Source organism: Triticum dicoccoides, chromosome 7B (genome assembly GCF_002162155.2).
Source record: "Triticum dicoccoides isolate Atlit2015 ecotype Zavitan chromosome 7B, WEW_v2.0, whole genome shotgun sequence".
NCBI lineage: Eukaryota > Viridiplantae > Streptophyta > Magnoliopsida > Poales > Poaceae > Triticum > Triticum dicoccoides.
The window spans coordinates 339,160,197-339,177,526 of record NC_041393.1 but is presented as its reverse complement, the minus strand read 5'-3'; the positions used below and the strand labels follow the sequence as shown (position 1 = coordinate 339,177,526).

The window sequence follows — 17,330 nt, the reverse complement described above, 5'->3', positions numbered from 1 at the left end:
CAGATTTGCTGAAATCTAGCTCATCAATACCAGATTTAGTGGCAAGTAAACATGCACTTTTCAATTTAATTTCAGAAGCAACACTAGATGGTTTATTATTAGGCTTCATTTGTTGCTCAAATTATTTTGCCACAATCTGATTTTCACTCTTATTTTTCTCTTGTTTTGCTTTATTAGCTCTATTAATATCATCTTTCAAAATGGAATCAGGAGTCATAGGAAGCAAAGTAATATTTTTATCCTTATGAACAAGAGTATACTGATTGTTTCTACCATGGTGTACAGAATTTTTATCAAATTGCCATGGTCGACCAAGTAATAAGGAACATGCTTGCATAGGTACCACATCACAATCAACATAATCAGCATATGTAGAGATACTAAAATGCACACGAACAATACATGTTACCTTAACCTTGCCGCTGTTGTTGAACCATTGGATGTAGTAAGGATGTGGATATGGTCTTGTGGTGAGAGATAGCTTCTCCACCATCTCCATGCTAGCCAATTTTTTGCAGCTCCATCCGTCTATGATGACGCACACAGAACGTTCCTTCACAACTCCCTTTATATGGAACAAATTGTGCCTCTGATTTTGCTCAGCTTGTGTGACCTGCACACTCAAAACACGTTGAGCAACTAAACATTCCTACCTGTCAGCGTCTTCAGGAGCCATATATTGCATCTCATGATCAGAATCATCTCCACCATGTTCTTCACGTGTAATAAGAGTCAAAGTCTCCTCATCATAGTCACTAGCGGACTCATACCCACCATCCTCAGTAGCAATCATCACACGCTGAGATTTGCATTCTCTCGCATAATGACCTCTTCCCTTACAACGACGACAAATAATATCACTTGTGTGTCCAGTTGATGCCATGGAAGAAGAAGAGCTCTGTGTAGACCCGGCAGGTGCGCTCTTGGCAGATAGTGGTGGTTGTGCCTGCTTTCTTGTATCACGGCTGGAGGTAGCAGCTGATGGAGGTGCTGGTGTAGTGGAAGTAGAGGATGCACGCGGTGTCCATGATGAAAGTCGACCTGCAAAAAAGTTAGTTCGCGCCAATGCTTGTCGATCCTGCACTTCACGTTCAGCTTTACAAGCAAGATGGAATAAACGAGTGATATTAGTATACTCCTTATACTCTAGAATGGTCTGAATCTCTCTATTTAATCCACCCATAAAACGTGCAAGCGTAGCTTCATTCTCCTCAACAATACCACATCTAATCATGCCAGTTTGTAATTCCTGATAATATTCTTCTACAGAATTTTTTCCTTGTCTTAAAAACTGTAATTTTTGAAGCAATTCACATTGATAATATGGTGGAACCCAACGAGTACGCATAGCAATTTTCAAAGCAGCCCAAGTAGTTGGAATAGGATATAATCTACAATGTTCAGACCACCATACACATGCAAAACTAGTGAAAGCACAAACAGCAGTAGCAACCCGTCTCTCCTCGGGATATTGTAAACATGTAAAATGTTGTTCAGTTTCTAACTCCCAAGTAAGATATATATCAGGAACATATCTACCCTCAAATGGTGGAATATTCAATTTCAGTTTTGGAATATGGTGATTATCTCGTACTTGAGGTGGTGGTGCAGGCCTACTGTTGCGAATATATACCTAAGGTCGACCTGCTGGTGGTGGTGCTGGTGGTTGCACATAGTTCTGATTTTGATCAACCTCATCCTTGTAATAGTCCTCCACCTCTGCAGTAACAGCAGGAGCTACAGAAACACCAACAGCAATAGCAGTAGCACCAGAATTTTGTCCTGGCTCAATAGGAACACGCTGTGCTCGTCCATACTGATTCGGAAGGGGGCGTTGTTGTTGTTGTTGTAGAGGTGCGATAGGTGCAGCCGGCGGTGGTTGTGGAAAATGCGCGAGCAATTCATTAAACTTGCTATCAAGCTTTGTTTTGAACGTCTTCTCAATGCCATCTATCTTCTCCATGGCCTCGTCAAATCTGTTTAGCACATCTTGCACCTGTCCACTCATCATTTGCTGAAATTTATCATGTAGCTGTTTGTTCGTCAGGTTCTCCCAATCAGTCTCATCGGCTTGTGATCCTACCATGGTTAGTAGCAAATAGAAACACACAAGAATATGATCCTACAGACTACTAAGAAGTGGTGGTGGTGTATCACAAACCCGTCAAGCAAATCTCAAATTATTACCAGTTCTTACCCTGCAGCAGGTGGTGATCGGCAACCGTTGTAGTCAAAACTCTCAAAGCTTGGATAGAGCGATTACCAGGGAGAGTCAAACGCACGACGTAGATGTATGTGGAGCTGGGAAGGCTTATAATATGGTAGCAAAAAAAGGTCAGCAATAATCAATTCAGAGATGCAAAGTTGAATAAACGCTCAACGACGGTACTGTGCTGGTCCTAGGCTAGACTGTGCTAGAGACGTGAGCCTAGAACACTAACAAAATCACGACGCTGCACGGAAACAAGGGAGAAGCACACTTTGATTTTTTTTTCACTCTTCTTTTTTTTGCGCTCCTTTTTTTTCGAAAATCACTATAATGGCGAGTGTCTCAAAACTCTTCCCAAGTCAAGATAACAGGATAGGCATGAAATTTTTTTGACCAATTTTTTTTTCGACTGCCCGGACTGCCCGGACCCAAAAACTGGAAACGTGTCAAAAACTTTCTATAACGGCGACTGTCTCAATACGCTTAGAAACACCTAAAAATAGGATAGCCAGAATTGTTTTGTCAAGTGCGTTTTTGGAAAATTTTGGGCCTAAACGGAGGGTGGTTTCCGAACTCTTTTTTTTCGAAACCTACTCAGGCAAGGAAACACGAATCGGAAATTAGATGGAACTCGAAAACAAACCTAATATGCAAGGAACTCGGGTTGGAGATGGATATATGGTGGTGGTATATGGCAGCGGTGGTGGTATATGGCAGCGGTGGTGGTAGCGGTGGTAGTATATGGATATGGATCGGTGGTGGTATATGGATACGGATTTGGAGCGGTGGTGGTAGGTGGCAGGGGCGATGACGATGCTGCGGTGGCGGCGTGACAACTTATGACCAGAACTCGAAACTCTAAAAGACTAGACGCTAAGACCAGCAACTAGACACGATGATGCAACCGCAAATTCAACAAAGCAAAACCCTAAAAAGATTATGCAAAGGCTCAGATTGGTTCGGATATGATGAACTAACCCTAATTTTTTTGTGGTTTTTTTGTGGACTGTAGGTATGAAGAACAGACTCGATCTAAACTACGAAAAACTGTAAAATCTCACCGAGCAACCTGGAAATCTGATACCACTTGATAGAGGCAAAGGTGTCCCGTCTTTCGATGAGATGATGGATATCGCTTTGGTGGCAGTCGACTTTGACGATCCGACTACGAACGTGCGAGGACGTCGTGCCTTAGCAATCGCTAAACCAACTCCGAGAGGTTATTGACCACGCCGGAGCACGATCAACCTGACCACGAGGGTCTGTTTCCTGCGAGCAAACGAAGAACAAGCAAGAAACTGAGATTGCAATCTGGATATTGCGAATATAAGATGAAAGCTTTATTGATCAAGGTGGGGTTCTGTGGCGTCTTTGTCTGGTCGTTGGACACAAACGAAATACGTGAAGTAGCAGCTATGGCGAACTTTAATCTAAACAAAACCCAAAGTCTAAACGGTGCCCTAAGGGCTGTATATATGGAGGAAGAGGGGGTGAATTTCGTGGCCCTTGGTGGAGGGGTCCGAAACTAACCCTATCTCTTGTTTACCCACACATACAGACTCTAAAAATAGCCTATACTGATGTATTTCGAAATTACATGGGCCTGGCCCAATAATAAGGTGACGCAGCACCTAGAATAGCCTCTGGACGAAATTTATGAAGTGACATCTTGTATATTTCGTTCAAGGCTTCATGCACTCATTATGGTGCTTCAAAGTCCTGAAATCATCACTTGTAACTCCGTTCTTGTTCCCCTTGCGCATGCCATCATCTCCATGCTTGTTCTTGCTCCAATGTTCATCCTTCTCCAAGCTAGGCCCTTCATTTGTAAGCAAAACAAATGTATCCAATTTAGGCAGCATCATATTCTCATGAACATTAGAATCATTACCAAGAAACTAAAGTACCTGATAATTTAATTGGCGTGTGCGAGCTCTAGAATTGGTCCAGTATATGTAGCAGTAGGGGTTGTGGGTGTAACAATGGTATTGATGTCCTCATCACCAACCCTAATGTCCCTCCCATCTCCCCTCCTGCCCCCGCTGCCGCCGGCCTAGTCCACGGTGGCGGTGGGCCCGACCCCAAAGGGTGTACATATTTATGAACATAGATGGTAGTCCATAACCATGTTGATATCATGTCCATCACCCAATTCTCTTCTGTTGAAGCAAGGTTACTTACAAATTTCAATGCAACACATAGTTGAACGTGAACAGTTGGATGAACTTGCATGACCTGACTCAAAGTAGAAAGTGGTAAAAAAGAATCAGAGGTTCATATGAAAGTCCTAAGACACACCCCAAAGATGGAAAAGCAATCAGCATATTGTACATATGAATATTTGATGCATACTTATATATACACCATGTTGTCTTGTCTTCTTGCGCAATGCATGTCTTATCTTCATGAATCAATACTCCTCTTGAATCAAATATCACACATATTTTATGTACAGATCAAGAAACCGAGTTATTCCATGTATAAGCTTTCACATCTCAGGAATTAATCATACAAAAAAATCTTAAGCTTTACTCCACTACTCTAACTTTATGTACCTGAACATTTCAAATGGAAATCAACCATTGTGCAAATACAAAAGGTAAGAGCCTAAACAAAAATTACCATGTTCCAAGTTGTGTCTCCTTACCCCCTCGCGTCGCCTCCCTTGGGCGACGCCAGGGGACACCAACCCTTGTGCCGACAGGTCCCTCCCATCTCCCCTCCTACCGCCGCTGTCGCCGGCCTAGTCCGCGATGGCGGCGGGCCCGACCCCAAAGGGTGTACATATTTATGAACATACATGGTAGTCCATAACCATGTTGATATCACGTCCATCACCCAATTCTCTTATGTTGAAGCAAGGTTACTTGCAAATTTCAATGCAACACTTAGTTGAGCTTGAACAGTTGAATGAACTGGCATGACCTGACTCAAAGCAGAAAGCGGTAAAAAAGAGTCAGAGGTTCATATAAAAGTCCTAAGACAACAATAGCACCCCAAAGATGGAAAAGCAATCAGCATACTGTAGATATTAACATTTGATGCATACTTATATATACACCATGTTGTCTTGTCTTCTTGTGCAATGCATGTCTCGAACTCTCGACTAATACAAAATAATAAATAAAAATGATTTACAAGCCTATTAACAGTACATTGGTTATGATCATGCCCTTGAATGGTAGACTAACAGCAGCACTACTCTCAATTTTTATTAATTTTGTCAGACCAACAACTATTTTGTTGCTTCCTGTCTACTGTTTTGAAGTTTTGCAAGTTGCCAATGCAAGTCAGGGCAGCAATCCGTTTCCACATTATCCAACATCATGTCTTTGTAAACAATTCCATAGAATGATGGCGCCAACCCAAATACAATATGTTTTCACATTAAATATTTCAAAATTGAGTGCAGTGCTGCACTCAGCATAGCCATGAAAAAATAATAAGTGAACTACGGAGAAAATACCCCCACCGGGCTTCGTGTTTAAAATGATGACAAAAATTTACAAAATAATATTTAGATGATGACTACTGCAAAAAATATTTAAAAGATGACAACAGGGAGGCATGTATCTTCACGACTTCACCACCCAGATTTTTTTACAAACTACTCCCTCCATTTCTAAATATAAGTCTTTTTAGAGATTTCAATAAGTACTACATACAGATGTATGTAGACATACTTTAGAGTGTAGATTCACTCATTTTGCTCCGTATATAGTCCATACTGGAATATCTAAAAAGACTTATATTTAGGACCGAAGGGAGTAATATTTAGATGACTACTACTGAAGAACCCTAGTCCTTGAGAATGAAACCAGTTCTTTGTTTCCAAATGTGCCAACAAGCAAGAATAACAACATCAACAAAGAAAGGTTTGGTGTAAGTTCTAATCACCTGCTTTAAGAGCTAAATGATATCTCCAAATCCCTAGATAATTTGTCAAATAATCTGGATATGATACTAAACTTGCACACTAAAATTGCAGGAGAAGATACAAAATTGTAGGCTAAATGATGATACCCATTGTGTTATTTGTCCAACTTGAACATTTCGTGTGGTAATCTGTCATGGATAAGACTAAATGTGAGCAACACTAAATTAGAAGATGGGCAAGTTCGAGCCTTCCTACTATTTTTACTTCAGATGCCTTCTGATAAAATTCCAAAGCATATAGTTCAAGAGGACGATCATGGCACACCGCTTCAAGGGTATGTGGGGTGGCCATGGTAGCATGTTCATGCACACTTAAATGGTCAGAAATCTTCAAGCTAACGCTTGCTAGTTTCTTAAGTGACTTTGTCTATGTAACAAAAAACTGTAAAGCTGGTCTAACTTTGGGAATCAGAGAAATGATAGTCAACATGGGATTGCAAATCACGATGACGAATTTGATCTGCCTCATCAAACACCAATATATGTTCCCTACGAAAGAAGTAATGATTTTAGATTGTCTACATCACATAACTTGGAATTTAAGATAACTTATAAATCAGGTTGTGTCCAATAATTTGGAGCTATGAGAATTTGAAGTTTGGAGTCCCGTCCAAGTGCCGGACTCACTGCCCACAAGTGCGAACTAAGATATTCAAACTGTTCCTGCATTATTTTTGTTGCTACATTCCGGTGCACTTAACAATAGCACCGCCACTAAAACTATGTTGCTTCCCCACCTTCTTGATCACATCCCAAGTTTGACTGGCAAAATCATTAGTGGGAAAGGTGTTGGAAATATGCCCTAGAGGCAATAATAATAGCATTATTATTATATTTCCTTGTTCATGATAATTGTCTTTATTCATGCTATAATTGTGTTATCCGGAAATCGTAATGCATGTGTGAATAACAGACACCAACATGTCCCTAGTGAGCCTCTAGTTGACTAGCTCGTTGATCAACAGATAGTCATGGTTTCCTGACTATGGACACTGGATGTCATTGATAACGAGATCACATCATTGGGAGAATGATGTGATGGACGAGACCCAATCCTAAACATAGCACAAGATCGTATAGTTCGTTTGCTAGAGTTTTGCAATGTCAAAGTATCTTTTCCTTAGACCATGAGATCGTGTAACTCCTGGATACCGTAGGAGTGCTTTGGGTATGCCAAACGTCACAACGTAACTGGGTGACTATAAAGGTAGACTACGGGTATCTCCGAAAGTGTCTGTTGGGTGACATGGATCAAGACTGGGATTTGTCACTCCGTATGACGGAGAGGTATCACTAGGCCCACTCGGTAATGCATCATCATAATGAGCTCAGAGTGACCAAGTGTCTGGTCACGGGATCATGCATTACGGTACGAGTAAAGTGACTTGTCGGTAACGAGATTGAACGAGGTATTGGGATACCGACGATCGAATCTCGGGCAAGTAACATATCGATAGACAAAGGGAATAGCGTACGGGGTTGATAGAATCCTCGACATCGTGGTTCATCCGATGAGATCATCGTGGAGCATGTGGGAGCCAACATGGGTATCCAGATCCCGCTGTTGGTTATTGACCGGAGAGTCGTCTCGGTCATGTCTGCTTGTCTCTCGAACCCGTAGGGTCTACACACTTAAGGTTCGGTTACGCTAGGGTTGTAGGTATGTATATGCAGTAACCCGAATGTTGTTCGGAGTCCCGGATGAGATCCCGGACGTCACGAGGAGTTCCGGAATGGTCCGGAGGTAAAGATTTATATATGGGAAGTCCTGTTTTGGGCATCGGGACAAGTTTCGGGGTTATCGGTATTGTACCGGGACCACCGGAAGGGTCCCGGGGGTCCACCGGGTGGGTCCACCTGTCCCGGGGGCCACATGGGTTGTAAGGGGGTGCGCCTTGGCCTAATGGGCCAAGGGCACCAGCCCCACATAGGCCCATGCGCCTAGGGTTCAAGGGGGCAAGAGTCCTAGGAGGGTAAGGCACCTCCTAGGTGCCTTGGGGGGGAGGGAAACCCCCCTAGGCCGCCGCACCCCCTAGGAGATTGGATCTCCTAGGGCCGGCCACCCCCCCTTGGCACCCCTATATATAGTGGGGGAGAGGAGGGACTTCATACCTAAACGCCTTGGCCTTTGGTTGCCTCCTTCTCCCTCCCCAACACCTCCTCAACCTCCATAGTGCTTAGCGAAGCTCTGCCGGAGTACTGCAGCTCCATCAACACCACGCCGTCGTGCTGCTGCTGGTGCCATCTCCCTCAACCTCTCCTCCCTCCCTTGCTGGATCAAGAAGAGGAGACGTGGCTGTTCCATACGTGTGTTGAACGCGGAGGTGCCGTCCGTTCGGCGCTGGTCATCGGTGATTTGGATCACGTCGAGTACGACTACATCATCACCGTTCTTTTGAACGCTTCCGCTCGCGATCTACAAAGGTATGTAGATGCATCTAATCACTCGTTGCTAGATGAACTCCTAGATGATCTTGGTGAAACGAGTAGGAAAAAATTTGTTTTCCGCAACGTTCCCCAACAGTGGCATCATGAGCTAGGTCTATGCGTAGTTCTTCTTGCGCGAGTAGAACACAATTTGTTGTGGGCGTAGATTTGTCAACTCTCTTGCCGTTACTAGTCCTTTCTTGCTTCAGCGGTATTGTGGGATGAAGCAGCCCGGACCAACCTTACACGTACGCTTACGTGAGACCGGTTCCACCGACTAACATGCACTAGTTGCATAAGGTGGCTGGCGGGTGTCTGTCTCTCCTACTTTAGTTGGAGCGGAATCGATGAACAGGGTCCTTATGAAGGGTAAATAGAAGTTGACAAATCACGTTGTGGCTTTAACGTAGGTAAGAAAACGTTCTTGCTAGAACCCTAATTCAGCCACGTAAAACTTGCAACAACAATTAGAGGACGTCTAACTTGTTTTTGCAGCAAGTGGTTTGTGATATGATATGGCCAAAGTTGTGATGAATGATGAATGATCTATATGTGATGTATGAGATGTTCATGCTATTGTAATAGGAATCACGACTTGCATGTCGATGAGTATGACAACCGGCAGGAGCCATAGGAGTTGTCTTTATTCTTTTATATGACCTGCGTGTCATCAAGAAACGCCATGTAAATTACTTTACTTTATTGCTAAACGCGTTAGCCATAGTAGTAGAAGTAATAGTTGGCGAGCAACTTCATGGATACACGATGATGGAGATCATGGTGTCAAGCCGGTGACAAGATGATCATGGAGCCCCAAGATGGAGATCAAAGGAGCTATGTGATATTGGCCATATCATGTCACGTTTATTATTTGATTGCATGTGATGTTTATCATGTTTTGCATCTTGTTTACTTAGAACGACGGTAGTAAATAAGATGATCCCTCACAATAAATTCAAGAAGTGTTCCCCCTAACTGTGCACCGTTGCGACAGTTCGCTGTTTCAAAACACCACGTGATGATCGGGTGTTTTATTCAGACGTTCACATACAACGGGTGTAAGACAGATTTACACATGCAAACACTTAGGTTGACTTGACGAGCCTAGCATGTACAGACATGGCCTCGGAACACGGAAGACCGAAAGGTCGAGCATGAGTCGTATAGAAGATACGATCAACATGAAGATGTTCACCGATGTTGACTAGTCCGTCTCACGTGATGATCGGACACGGTCTAGTTTAACTCGGGTCATGTAATACTTAGATGACTAGAGGGATGTCTAATCTAAGTGGGAGTTCACTAATAATTTGATTAGTTGAACTTAATTATCATGAACTTAGTCTAAAATCTTTGCAATATGTCTTGTAGATCAAATGGCCAACGTAGTCCTCAACTTCAACGCGTTCCTAGAGAAAACTAAGCTGAAAGACGATGGCAGCAACTATACGGACTGGGTCCGGAACCTGAGGATCATCCTCATAGCTGCCAAGAAAGATTATGTCCTACAAGCACCGCTTGGTGACGCACCCGTTCTCCCTGCAGAACAAGATGTTATGAACGCTTGGCAGGCACGTTTCGATGACTACTCCCTCGTTCAGTGCGGCATGCTTTACAGCCTAGAGCCGGGGCTCCAAAAGCGTTTTGAGAGACATGGAGCATATGAGATGTTCGAAGAGCTAAAAATGGTTTTCCAAGCTCATGCCCGGGTCGAGAGATATGAAGTCTCCGACAAATTCTTCAGCTGTAAGATGGAGGAAAACAGTTTTGTCAGTGAGCACATACTCACTATGTCTGGGTTGCATAACCGCTTGACTCAGCTGGGAGTTAATCTCCCGGATGATGCGGTCATTGACAGAATCCTCCAGTCGCTTCCACCAAGCTACAAGAGCTTTGTGATGAACTTCAATATGCAGGGGATGGAAAAGACCATTCCTGAAGTATTTGCTATGCTGAAATCAGCAGAGGTAGAAGTCAGGAAGGAACATCAAGTGTTGATGGTTAATAAAACCACTAAGTTCAAGAAAGGCAAGGGTAAAAAGAACTTCAAGAAGGACGACAAGGAGGTTGCCGCGCCCGGCAAGCAAGCTGCCGGGAAGAAGCCAAAGAATGGACCCAAGCCCGAGACCGAGTGCTTTTATTGCAAGGGTAGCGGTCACTGGAAGCGGAACTGCCCTAAGTACTTAGCGGATAAGAAGGCCGGCAAAACAAAAGGTATATGTGATATACATGTAATTGATGTGTACCTTACTAGTGCCCGTAGTGGCTCCTGGGTATTTGATACCGGTGCAGTTGCTCACATTTGTAACTCAAAGCAGGGGCTGCGGAATAAGCGGAAACTGGCAAAGGACGAGGTGACGATGCGCGTCGGGAATGGTTCCAAGGTCAATGTGATCGCCGTCGGCACGCTACCTCTGCATCTCCCTTCGGGATTAGTTTTAAACCTTAATAATTGTTATTTAGTGCCAGCTTTGAGCATGAACATTGTATCAGGATCTCGTTTAATTCGAGATGGCTACTCTTTTAAATCTGAGAATAATGGTTGTTCCATTTTTATGAGAGATATGTTTTATGGTCATGCTCCTATGGTGAATGGTTTGTTCTTTATGAATCTCGAACGTGATGCTACACATGTTCATAATGTGAGTACCAAAAGAAGTAAGGTTGATAATGATAGTCCCACATACATGTGGCACTGCCGCCTTGGTCACATAGGTGTCAAACGCATGAAGAAGCTCCATGCTGATGGACTTTTAGAGTCTCTTGATTATGAATCATTTGACACATGTGAACCATGCCTTATGGGTAAAATGACCAAGACTCCATTCTCAGGAACAATGGAGCGAGCAACCGACTTATTGGAAATCATACATACTGATGTGTGCGGTCCAATGAGTGTTGAGGCTCGCGGTGGCTATCATTATGTTCTCACCCTCACTGATGATTTAAGTAGGTATGGGTATATCTACTTAATGAAACACAAGTCTGAAACCTTTGAAAAGTTCAAGGAATTTCAGAGTGAGGTTGAAAATCAACGTGACAGGAAAATCAAGTTTCTACGATCAGATCGTGGAGGAGAATACTTGAGTCACGAGTTTGGCACACACTTAAGAAAATGTGGAATAGTTTCACAACTCACGCCGCCTGGAACACCTCAGCGTAATGGTGTGTCCGAACGTCGTAATCGCACTCTGTTAGATATGGTGCGATCTATGATGTCTCTTACCGATTTACCGCTTTCTTTTTGGGGCTATGCTTTAGAGACTGCCGCATTCACTTTAAATAGGGCTCCGTCGAAATCCGTTGAGACGACACCGTATGAATTATGGTTTGGGAAGAAACCTAAGCTGTCGTTTCTAAAAGTTTGGGGATGCGATGCTTATGTCAAGAAACTTCAACCAGAAAAGCTCGAACCCAAATCGGAAAAATGCGTCTTCATAGGGTACCCAAAAGAAACTATTGGGTACACCTTCTACCTCAGATCCGAAGGCAAGATCTTTGTTGCCAAGAATGGGTCCTTTCTGGAGAAAGAATTTCTCTCGAAAGAAGTAAGTGGGAGGAAAGTAGAGCTTGATGAAGTATTACCTCTTGAACCGGAAAATGGCGCAACTCAAGAAAATGTTCCTGAGGTGCCTGCACCGACTAGAGAGGAAGTTAATGAAAATGATCAAGATACTTCTGATCAAGCCCCTACTGAAATCCGAAGGTCCACAAGGACATGTTCCGCACCAGAGTGGTATGGCAACCCTGTCTTGGAAATCATGTTGTTAGACAACGGTGAACCTTCGAACTATGAAGAAGCGATGGCGGGCCCGGATTCCGACAAATGGCTAGAAGCCATGAAATCCGAGATAGGATCCATGTATGAAAACAAAGTATGGACTTTGACTAACTTGCCCGTTGAGCGGCGAGCCATAGAAAATAAATGGATCTTTAAGAAGAAGACAGACGCGGATGGTAATGTGACCATCTATAAAGCTCGGCTTGTCGCTAAGGGTTATCGACAAGTTCAAGGGGTTGACTACGATGAGACTTTCTCACCGGTAGCGAAGCTGAAGTCCGTCCGAATCATGTTAGCAATTGCCGCATTTTATGATTACGAAATATGGCAAATGGACGTTAAAACGGCATTCCTTAATGGTTTCCTTAAGGAAGAATTGTATATGATGCAGCCGGAAGGTTTTGTCGATCCTAAGAATGCTGACAAAGTGTGCAAGCTCCAATGCTCGATTTATGGGCTGGTGCAAGCATCTCGGAGTTGGAACATTCGCTTTGATGAGATGATCAAAGCGTTTGGGTTTACACAGACTTATGGAGAAGCCTGCGTTTACAAGAAAGTGAGTGGGAGCTCTGTAGCATTTCTCATATTATATGTAGATGACATACTTTTGATGGGAAATGATATAGAACTCTTGGACAACATCAAGGCCTACTTGAATAAAAGTTTTTTCAATGAAGGACCTTGGAGAAGCTGCTTATATATTAGGCATCAAAATCTATAGAGATAGATCAAGACGCCTCATAGGTCTTTCACAAAGCACTTACCTTGATAAGATATTGAAGAAGTTCAATATGGATCAATCCAAGAAGGGGTTCTTGCCTGTGTTGCAAGGTATGAAATTGAGCTCAGCTCAATGTCTGACCACGGCAGAAGATATAGAAGAGATGAGCGTCATCCCCTATGCCTCAGCCATAGGTTCTATTATATATGCCATGCTGTGTACCAGACCTGATGTAAACCTTGCCGTAAGTTTGGTAGGAAGGTACCAAAGTAATCCTGGCAAGGAACACTGGACAGCGGTCAAGAATATCCTGAAGTACCTGAAAAGGACTAAGGAAATGTTTCTCGTTTATGGAGGTGACGAAGAGCTCGTCGTAAAGGGTTACGTCGACGCTAGCTTCGACACAGATCTGGATGACTCTAAGTCACAAACCGGATACGTGTATATTTTGAATGGTGGGGCAGTGAGCTGGTGCAGTTGCAAGCAAAGCGTCGTGGCGGGATCTACATGTGAAGCGGAGTACATGGCAGCCTCGGAGGCAGCACATGAAGCAATATGGGTGAAGGAGTTCATCACCGACCTAGGAGTCATACCCAATGCGTCGGGGCCGATCAAGCTCTTCTGTGACAACACTGGAGCTATTGCACTTGCCAAGGAGCCCAGGTTTCACAAGAAGACAAGGCACATCAAGCGTCGCTTCAACTCCATTCGTGAAAATGTTCAAGATGGAGACATAGAGATTTGTAAAGTACATACGGACCTGAATGTAGCAGATCCGTTGACTAAACCTCTCCCTAGAGCAAAACATGATCAACACCAGAATTCCATGGGTGTTCGATTCATCACAATGTAACTAGATTATTGACTCTAGTGCAAGTGGGAGACTGTTGGAAATATGCCCTAGAGGCAATAATAATAGCATTATTATTATATTTCCTTGTTCATGATAATTGTCTTTATTCATGTTATAATTGTGTTATCCGGAAATCGTAATGCATGTGTGAATAACAGACACCAACATGTCCCTAGTGAGCCTCTAGTTGACTAGCTCGTTGATCAACAGATAGTCATGGTTTCCTGACTATGGACACTGGATGTCATTGATAACGAGATCACATCATTGGGAGAATGATGTGATGGACGAGACCCAATCCTAAACATAGCACAAGATCGTATAGTTCGTTTGCTAGAGTTTTGCAATGTCAAAGTATCTTTTCCTTAGACCATGAGATCGTGTAACTCCCGGATACCGTAGGAGTGCTTTGGGTATGCCAAACGTCACAACGTAACTGGGTGACTATAAAGGTAGACTACGGGTATCTCCGAAAGTGTCTGTTGGGTGACATGGATCAAGACTGGGATTTGTCACTCCGTATGACGGAGAGGTATCACTGGGCCCACTCGGTAATGCATCATCATAATGAGCTCGGAGTGACCAAGTGTCTGGTCACGGGATCATGCATTACGGTACGAGTAAAGTGACTTGCCGGTAACGAGATTGAACGAGGTATTGGGATACCGACGATCGAATCTCGGGCAAGTAACATATCGATAGACAAAGGGAATAGCGTACGGGGTTGATAGAATCCTCGACATCGTGGTTCATCCGATGAGATCATCGTGGAGCATGTGGGAGCCAACATGGGTATCCAGATCCCGCTGTTGGTTATTGACCGGAGAGTCGTCTCGGTCATGTCTGCTTGTCTCTCGAACCCGTAGGGTCTACACACTTAAGGTTCGGTTACGCTAGGGTTGTAGGGATATGTATATGCAGTAACCCGAATGTTGTTCGGAGTCCCGGATGAGATCCCGGACGTCACGAGGAGTTCCGGAATGGTCCGGAGGTAAAGATTTATATATGGGAAGTCCTGTTTCGGGCATCGGGACAAGTTTCGGGGTTATCGGTATTGTACCGGGACCACCGGAAGGGTCCCGGGGGTCCACCGGGTGGGTCCACCTATCCCGGGGGCCACATGGGCTGTAAGGGGGTGCGCCTTGGCCTAATGGGCCAAGGGCACCAGCCCCACATAGGCCCATGCGCCTAGGGTTCAAGGGGGCAAGAGTCCTAGGAGGGTAAGGCACCTCCTAGGTGCCTTGGGGGGGAGGGAAACCCCCCTAGGCCGCCGCACCCCCTAGGAGATTGGATCTCCTAGGGCCGGCCACCCCCCCTTGGCACCCCTATATATAGTGGGGGAGAGGAGGGACTTCATACCTGAACGCCTTGGCCTTTGGTTGCCTCCTTCTCCCTCCCCAACACCTCCTCAACCTCCATAGTGCTTAGCGAAGCTCTGCCGGAGTACTGCAGCTCCATCAACACCACGCCGTCGTGCTGCTGCTGGTGCCATCTCCCTCAACCTCTCCTCCCTCCCTTGCTGGATCAAGAAGAGGAGACGTGGCTGTTCCGTACGTGTGTTGAACGCGGAGGTGCCGTCCGTTCGGCGCTGGTCATCGGTGATTTGGATCACGTCGAGTACGACTACATCATCACCGTTCTTTTGAACGCTTCCGCTCGCGATCTACAAAGGTATGTAGATGCATCTAATCACTCGTTGCTAGATGAACTCCTAGATGATCTTGGTGAAACGAGTAGGAAAAATTTTGTTTTCCGCAACGTTCCCCAACAAAAGGGAGTAATGCACAACCCATACCATCCTCGGACTCCATTTCTCCCATTATAGCTACCAAAACTGAATGTGGTAAGATACACTATCAGGGAACTGGAACTTTAATCATTGTTACCGGCGACATTTCTTTGCAGCGACACTTTACATAACCATATGATGTGCTAAACAGTCAAGATGCACAGTTTGCAGAGCTAAAAAGCAAAATGAATGGAATCTGGCTTAACAGAGTCTGATGATTTTTTCAACAGAAACGACTGATCCATCAATGTTACTGGTTTTTTTCCTCGAATACGCACAAGTGTGCGTATCATTTTATATAGAAGAGGGGGAACATCAATGTTAGTGTTAATCACACCATTACTTCATTTATTTTAGGAATACTGGAAACACATTACCTTACTTATTCCTTTGGACTGGTTGCCTCTGTAGCTTTGAGTGTTCGCTTTCTATGGTTCAACCTGAATAGGATTTGAACAAAGGCCAATGTTAAAGCTAGCAAAAAACTGAAACAAAATAAGATCGCATATGGATGGACAAGGCACGGAGTATAGGATCAGGGAGAGGCTACGCCTTGTGTATCACCGTCGCGTAGAGGAACAACGGCAGCGGCTTCCGTGTCGTCGGCTTTGCGTCACTGACCACGAGGAGGAACGGTCGTAGGGGCATATGCGTCCCTGACGCGAGGTCGAGGAACAGAGGCGAGGATTCATCGGCACATCAGCATTTTAAAATGCCCCGCCGGAGAAATCCATCTTCGCGGCCGAGCCCGCTGTGTCCCACGCCACCACCGCTGCTCGAGGGAGGAGATGGACCCCGCCGCCGCTGACGCAGGCCAAGCCCGTTGCGTCGGAGTTGTCGCCGCTGCTCTACATGTATCAAAATGAAATTTGCATAAGAAATTGGAGTAAAATCTAACACGTATTGTTTACTTAAGAAATCACAAGTTTCATCTCGTTAATACATTTTTTTAGAATCACACTACATCTCGCTAGTAAATGAGGAGAAATTCAGAGAAAGAGGCAGACTCGGCTAGCTAGTGATCTGTACCACTCACCGTCTGAATTGGCTACAGCTAAATCAAAGTGTTGCTTGCTAGTGAATGCATAGAAATTCAGAGGAAGAAACAAACTCGCTAGCTAGGGATCCAAAGAAAGAAGAAGCAGAAGACGCCAGGAAATTGCGACCACGGGCAGACGATCCAAGCTCTTGTGGGAGAACGGTATTCTTGGAAGCGAAAGCAGCAGAGCGGTGCATGGAAGGGAGCGCGGCGCCTCTCATGCCCATGCCCTGTACTCAATCTGGATGGTACCCATGGCGCACCACGATGTGGGGCAAGCTGCAGGAGACACGTGAGGAGAGAACGGCGGGCGGCGACGGCGCGGGAGGACAGGGGGGCGGCGGGGCGGCGAACCACTTGGGCGGCGAATGGCGCGGGAGGATCGCTGAACGGCGTCCCGGCCCGTGCTGTTGCGTGGGGTGGGAGGATGAGGAGGGGGCGAGAGGTCGTGCGGGGGCGTGCGTGCGTGGGTGCGTTGCTGGCAGTTTTCTTTTCGAACGGCAGCGGGGTCAGATCGATGGATTATTAGTTGCTTATATTAACCCAATGGCATAATGGGTAATTAGTTAACGTAA

The 17,330-nt window shown here is 44.8% G+C and overlaps 1 long non-coding RNA gene across 4 annotated transcripts; it reads right to left on the bottom strand.

Annotated features, from left to right (window-relative positions):
• Nucleotides 1-4,132: 4,132 nt before the first annotated feature.
• Nucleotides 4,133-17,241, bottom strand: LOC119335915. Of its 4 annotated transcripts, XR_005162126.1 has the most exons (5): nt 16,753-17,241; nt 16,094-16,564; nt 4,832-5,134; nt 4,562-4,630; nt 4,133-4,444 (listed from the first exon to the last, which is right to left on the bottom strand). It is a non-coding gene; the product is annotated as an uncharacterized LOC119335915 (long non-coding RNA). The 4 variants fall into 4 exon arrangements; XR_005162127.1 differs by lacking the exon at nt 4,562-4,630; XR_005162128.1 differs by lacking the exon at nt 4,562-4,630 and having other exon boundaries at nt 4,133-4,368.
• Between the last annotated feature and the right edge of the window lie 89 nt (nt 17,242-17,330).